Genomic DNA, 7,205 nt, shown 5'->3' with positions numbered 1-7,205 from the left:
TTGGGTCTGGCAAGAAAAGATTGTTTCAATGAAGTGGACATATTATTTCGCTGACTTTCAGCAAACATCCGGCCTTGGGCAATTTGAGCAAAACGAAGAAGATCAACAAAGGTTCGAGGATGTTCTTGTAAAGTAAAATACATGCCAGTGCTGGGGTGCATGTTGGAAATAACGATGTCCACCAGTTCAGACTCGGATCTAGGGCATAGAGAAAAAAAAAGGAGGTGTTTGCATTTCGGGCATCTTGGAATTTTTTTGATGACGTAGGTCGGTACAGCGACGTTTATCATCGATTTTCTTGGAAATGGTGTAATTAATGGAAGAAAGTCATTCTATAAAAAGAGCTTGAAATTATATCATGAGTTGATTTAAGAAAAAAAAATGGGACAGTATGGCCCGTTTTTCATACTTCGAATTCCGGATTTCGCTGGCCAGGTTGTACCGACTTACGTCATAGGGTAAACAAACCCCAAGATGCAAACACCTCCTATTTTTTCACTATGGATCTATGGTCGCGAACCACACCAGCCATCAGGCTAATGTCTTGCACAAAATCAGCGAACGATTCGTCCTCAGCCTGGAAACGATCGACTAAAGTATATTTCAGCCTGCGCCCCATCAGGGCTGGTAGCAAATCTAAAGCTGCCCGATGAAAGATGTTAAAATCACCACCGGAATTTAACCCTAATTTAAAACTTAGTACTAGGTTGTACCAGTATATCTTTCAGTGGCGAAGCGTGAATGATCGATCGGTATCTCCCCATTTGAGGCCATGGTAATAAATAATCTATTTTTAAGGTATTCATTACAAACACCCCGTTTAACGCTTCTTTTCCATAGGTTTTAGTGGCTGATCAATCGACTTATCGCAAAGCACACCACGCCACTGGTAGCTTTCCGAAGAAGATGCATTTTCAGGACCTCGATCCAGCGGGCCGATTATTGAAATTTATAGACAAAGCTATAGACAAAGAAGACAAAAAAGATTTGCAGAGATCCTATTGGCGGAAGCGGGTGGTTGTAATGGACAAAGGAGATAGGTCATGGACTAACAAACGGCAACCGACAAGAGACCCGGCAGTTAGTCTATCATTTCCCCTTTTAGTCTGCAAAGACCACCTGTTTCGACCAATAGGATCACTTCATACTCCCCATGTCTTCTTTGTCTATCGTAGAGTCCCTTTATACCCAGAGTTAAGACAACTCGATTGTCAGCTGACTGGCAGCCGGCCTTGGCTGGCCATGGAGGCCGAAACGAGTGCACCCAAACGAACGATATTGAGGGATAAGGATCAGGAATCCTGCGATGTCTGTCACACAAAAACAACAACATCAACAAATTGATCAATTAAAAAGAAAATGAGATTGGTTTGTGAATAATTTCTTAATCTATTTTCATTTTGGACCGATGGCAATAACAATTTACTCTTGATAAACCGCAATCAGGTAATATTTTCATTATTCTTGTTCACATTCGAGGTACCGCCATCTTGGTGCACTCGTTTCGGCCTCCATGAGCGAGAACCAATCAGAATTGGATTTTTTTTAGGCCACTTTCAGCCCAACCAAAAGTGAGTTGTCTTAACTCTGGGTATAAAGGGACTCTAGTCTATAGCTTTGTCTATCAATTTCAATAATCAGCCCGCAGCAACGATCCTCGATTGTCGAGATGAACACATTTCGCGAGGCTCCTCGGCGGTTTCTCCGACATCATCGAGCCTCTCCTTTTCGCGAGCTCACTTATGTCTCGCCGAAGGGTAGGAGAGGAGGAGAAGGGGTAGGTGCTGTCGGGATATTTAGCCGGGTCCCGCGTTCGGCGGGGGCGGTTTGCCGACAGAGGGGGTAGCTACCCCGGCCGCCGCCGTCGCCGTTGATCTGGAAACGGGAGCTCGCTCGAGTCGAATGCCTTTCGCCGCAGTATGTTACGCTGTGTTTTTCAACCCCCGCTCCCTCGCTCCTTCGAGAGGGTGGTCGTGCTTATGCTCCAGTATTTATACGATTCTCGGTACAGGGTGTTTTCCAGGTAGTCGCGACCGCCCAAGTCCAATGCACTGTTCGCGTTCGCTCGCAAGTCGCGACCTCTGCACTGAAAAAAAATTCTCGGCGTTTTTACCCAGGTCCGTTGGTACCTTTACCATCTCACTTTTTTTTACCAATGATTGGTAATTTTACCAAGACAGACTGGTAAGCTTACCTAAAAACCGGTATTTTTACTGGTTTTTTTTCCAGGTAAGAATACCTATTTTATTGGTAATCAATTCCCGGTAACTTTGCCATTTTATCTCGGTTATTCTACCACAGTCGATAACAAATATTGGCGTTTTTACCGGGGATCAGTAAAATTACCGAGAAAGTCAATAATTTTACCGAGATTTCTCGGTAAAATTACCAATTCCATAAATGGTAATTTTATCAAGAAAAAACTGGGATCAAAATAGAACCGTGAATTCTTGGTAATTTTACCATTTTCTTGGTAAATACACCGAGATTTTTTTTTCAGTGTGAGTATGGTGTGGCTTACTTTGTGATATATCGATTGATCTGCCATTCAAACCTATGTAAAAGGATCGATATACAGGGTGGTCGTACCGAACACCCTAATAATCGATTCTTTGCCAAAGCTTCACATGAGGAAGTATCGGTGTATCGATTGTTCACGCCTCGCTACTAAAAGGATGAGAACGGAGAGTACATGAGTTCGGCAGGACACTTTCTTCACGATCCGATGTCTCAGAGTTACCTACGGTTTGGGTTGATTTAATACAAAATTACTTTGAGCAACCAAGTCCTTTGGGTTGATTTGACACCAAAACAGAATCGTACCAAACACGGACCTTTTTAACGGTGTGCGTTTTTATTTAAAATAGAAAGACATGTTATATGGCCTCGATAACAAGCTTCGAAAATTATTGCTTTTTGAGTACAATTTAAAACCATAGGAACTGTTTAACAAGCGATAGTTTTTCGAGACTCCATGATATTGAGGTTGCCAGTGGAGAGGCGTGAATGATCGAATATCGATTTTTCCCTATTTGAAGTTGTGGCAAAGAATCGATTTTTGAAGTGTTCGTTGCAAACATCCTGTTTATCGATCCTTTTTCATATGTTTAACTGGCACATCAATCGATATATCGCAAAACACACCACGCCACTGGAGGGTGCATCACTACTTGAATAGGGTTATTGAATAATAGGGTTATTCAAAAAATAATGGGTTATAGCTCTATGATTACTATCTGCTGATTTATTTATAGTATGAGAATTAGGTTAAACCTCTTTTTTCTTTATTTTATAGACTATACAATTATACTTTGCTGATTAATTAGTGTTTTGGTTAAGTTCAATATTTTTCATATTAATCAATTCAAGTTTAGTTCTATAAATTTAAATATAAAAAGTATAATCTTCATTTATGGTTTAAGAATTTCTGGATTTCCGCCTTTTCTTGGATTTTTAATTAAATGGTTAGTAATTAACTATCTTTGATATCTTGGTCTCAAGTCCTTAGTAAGATTAATGATCTTAGTTTCAATTTTATCAGTTTACTTTTATTTACAAATATTTTTTTTTGCCAAGTAGATGAGTTAGGTTGACGATCACCCTGTGGATGGAGTTTCCTGCGGGAGTAGCAGTTCCGCGGCGCGGCGCTCACCTCTGCTGATTTTCGTCACCCCTCCCCCCCCCCCGGATCCAAGGGCGTATCTTGATTTTCACATGAGCTCCGGAAAGCATAGATTTACACGGAGAACAGGGCTCTTGTGAAAATTAAGCTACAGCCTTAAGTCAGGGTGGCGGCGTTTTAAGGCCGATTTGCTTATTCTCTTTGAGCGTCGCGTCGCGGCACGGAGGCATTGTCGTTCACGAAATCGAGACCGGCTCCTGTACCACTATTTTTCCTCACGTTTTTCAGGTCGGCACTGAACTGGAATATCAAAATTCCCACACTTTTCCCTCATTTCCCGGGCCGTGATTCCTTAAAAAAGTTCATACTTCCCAATTGTATTGTAATTCGTTAATTTTTCAGTCTGAGCATGGCCGATTAGAGTCCTAAGTTTTTAATCACCTTAAATGACAATGGTCCATGGCTCTACACAGAGTGTACCTGTACAAAAATTTCAAAACAACACGTTAAAAAACGCTGACAGCGCGAGTTTAAATGATCGCGCTAAATGCAGCAAGGCCGGCCGTGCGAAACGCATGTAAGCGCCTGCAAGACTGCATGGATACTTCGCGCATTGCGCGTACATCAAAGTTCGCGCTTTAATTGTCAAAAATTCATAATTCCTCTCGTAGTGCCGCAGGTTTCCACCTTCTCACTCCTTTGCCCCCCCTTCTCCCCCCTCACCTTTGCATTTTTCAAACTCAAAGTTCCACCTAAGGTTGGAGGATCAGTGATTTGTTTCCACGCAGTCGTTAGTCCTCTCGTGCCATGGAAAAACGCTGTATGAACTTTCGAGAATTGCCAAAATTCCTCCGATAAACGTTATTTTGTTTTAGGAGAGTTAAGATACTGTCTTTGACATTTTTAGAAACTGTAGATACAATTGCGAATGGAATTTTGTGAAAAATTGGGAGAAAAATATCCACAAGATCTCTGGCAAACTCGCATTTTATCGAAGGAAATTCTGCAACGCCAGTTGGATCAAACGGTGTTTGTTCTCAGCACAGTAGAGGAGATGTGCCAGAAATGGAGATGTTGCATGTGTGAGGGATTTGCGATTTGACTGTTGATTCTTATGTAAAAGTTGGTGAGAAACACGATGGTGCCACTGGTTTTCTCTGAAATCAACTCCCAAGCTCAAAAACAGCTCTCAAGTTGAGGCCAAAAAGGAGGGATATCCCACCCTACCCTGAGAGTCCACCTCTACATCAAACAAAACTCTCCATACAAAGATAGGGAGCAAATACATTAGCAGGATTGCCACTTTCTGTGGGGACTCCAAAACTGAAAACACGGCGACCCGTCTAATGTATTTGCTCCCTATCTTTGCATGGAGAGTTTGTAGAGATGGACTCTCAGGGTAGGGTGGGATATCCCCTCCATTTTGGCCCCAACTTGAGAGCTTTTTTGCGCTTGGGAGTTGATTTCAGAGAAAAACAGTGGCACTATCTTGTTTCTCGCGAACTTTTACATAAGAATGAATGGTCAAATCGCAAATCCCTCACACATGCAACATCTCCATTGCCTAACTTTTCCCGCGAATACCCTGCCTTTTCCCGGTTTTCCAGATGACCGGCAATCCTGAAAATTCAGTACATTGGAACAAAGTCACGCTCTTTCGTCTAAACTTTTCCCGAGAAAACCCTGCCTTTTCCCGGTTTTCCAGACGACCGGCAACCCTGAAAATTCAGTACATTGGAACAAAGTCACGCTCTTTCGTCTAAACTTTTCCCGAGAATACCCTGCCTTTCCCGGTTTTCCAGACGACCGGCAATCCTGAAAATTCAGTACATTGGAACATAGTTACGCTCTTTTGCTTAAGAACGGACTGACTGACCCTCAAGGCACAACTGTCCGCTGCGTAACCGCACGGCTCCATGGACCGACCCCTACGCTCGCGGGGAGCCCCTAGGGAAGTCCCTTTGAAAAAATCCAGGCTCCCCGCGGAAATTAATCGAAAAAGCATGCGGAAGGCGGCGGCCTTTCAGCGACATCCGCGGCCCGTGTTCCTCTATTTGTCGAGCCGAATCCGCTGTAATATATTTGCTCGCCGCAAACAAACCCCCCGGGAGGGGGGTGGCCGGGCGAGGGGAGCTTTTCAAGGGCGACCGCCGAACCGAGCCGCCCCGCCACACAGTGGAACTAGTCTCCGGAAGGAGTCGGACACAGAGTTGCCACCCTTAGAAAATGAAATTCCCTGGCATTTTCCTCATTTCCCTCACAAATTTGAGTTGAATTCCCTGATAATTGAGGATACCGGCGTAAGTCGGTTTGTTGTTTGTTGCCGGTAACTTGGTTTGCGACGTCGCAGACTTCCTGTCATACTTTATTTTTTAAACGGAAATCTACTCAACGGCAATTCTTTAAATGTGCCGGGATTTTTCTTCTCTGTGTGAAGAAAATTCTGCAAAAACTTCAAGGAATGATGTCAATTTGTTCTTCTTTAAAAGAAAATAACAAAAAACAAACAAAAAAAAACATATAGGCGGAGATTTTCAGACACCGCAAACGAGATACGTGATTGCGGATTTACGCCGTCGATATGGCGCCTTCAACATCGCAGAAATACTTCAAACGCTACACCGTTTGACACTAACGTTCCGATGTGCAAATTGCCTATACTGCGCCTGCTAGAGTATACACCGAATTTGGAGGTTTATACTCTCCAATCGCAATCCAGTTGTGTGAACTGGAGTGTGCAAAGTGCAAGTGGAGTGTGTGCAAACGAGTTATGTGATTGCCGACTTACACCGTCGATATGCCATACGGCCAAAAAGATATATTTGACACAGTTTCCAGGCAAAGTTTTGTTGCTCTTTACGTCAAGTGGATCCTGAAGTGCGAATAAAGGTAAAGTAGCAATTTTTCGCTGACTCTTTCGACAATTTCCCTGACTTTTTAAAGTGCCCTGACATTTCCCGGTTTTTCCAATATTCCCCGGCCGTGGCAACCGTGCGAACATGAAATTTTTGACGCAACCAAATTTTGATGTTTGTTACGTCACATTTTAAATTTTAAGGGGTGCCTCGCAAAAAAAATTTCACAAGAAAACCAATGGAGCCACTTTTAGGAGCTCAACCTTTTTTTTTTTTATGAACGGAGTTACAAGCTTTGGAAGTTTCGTAATTTTGTCCGCCCTCTCCGTTTGACTCGACCCGCTGTGCGGCACCTCAACCCGTAGCGCAGTGTTCCGAAAAGAGGATCGTTCCGCCGGTTCCCGTCCGTTCCGCGTTCCCGTTCCGCGGACGAAGATGTTAATTTAGCGTGGAATCCGGCGCTCCGTCGAGGGTCGCGGTCACCGCCGCCGGAACTTGCGGTCGACCACGCTTCGTCCTCGTGTCTGTCTTCCATGTCTCGTCTGTCTTCTTCCCTCTGTCGAATCCCCACTTTTGTAAACTTTCAGATCTTGTTTACATCTCGAAAAAATCTGATTATTTCGTTTAATGGGACAATGGACAACTATTGAAGGTATCATTTAAGGTCAAAATTCTGATTCAAGTTTTTTAACCAAAATTTAACGTAAAACACGATGCGTACAACGAAA

The sequence above is a fragment of the Bemisia tabaci genome, chromosome 9 (assembly GCF_918797505.1).
Source record: "Bemisia tabaci chromosome 9, PGI_BMITA_v3".
Classification (NCBI taxonomy): domain Eukaryota; kingdom Metazoa; phylum Arthropoda; class Insecta; order Hemiptera; family Aleyrodidae; genus Bemisia; species Bemisia tabaci.
Note: the sequence above shows the minus strand (reverse complement) of the source record.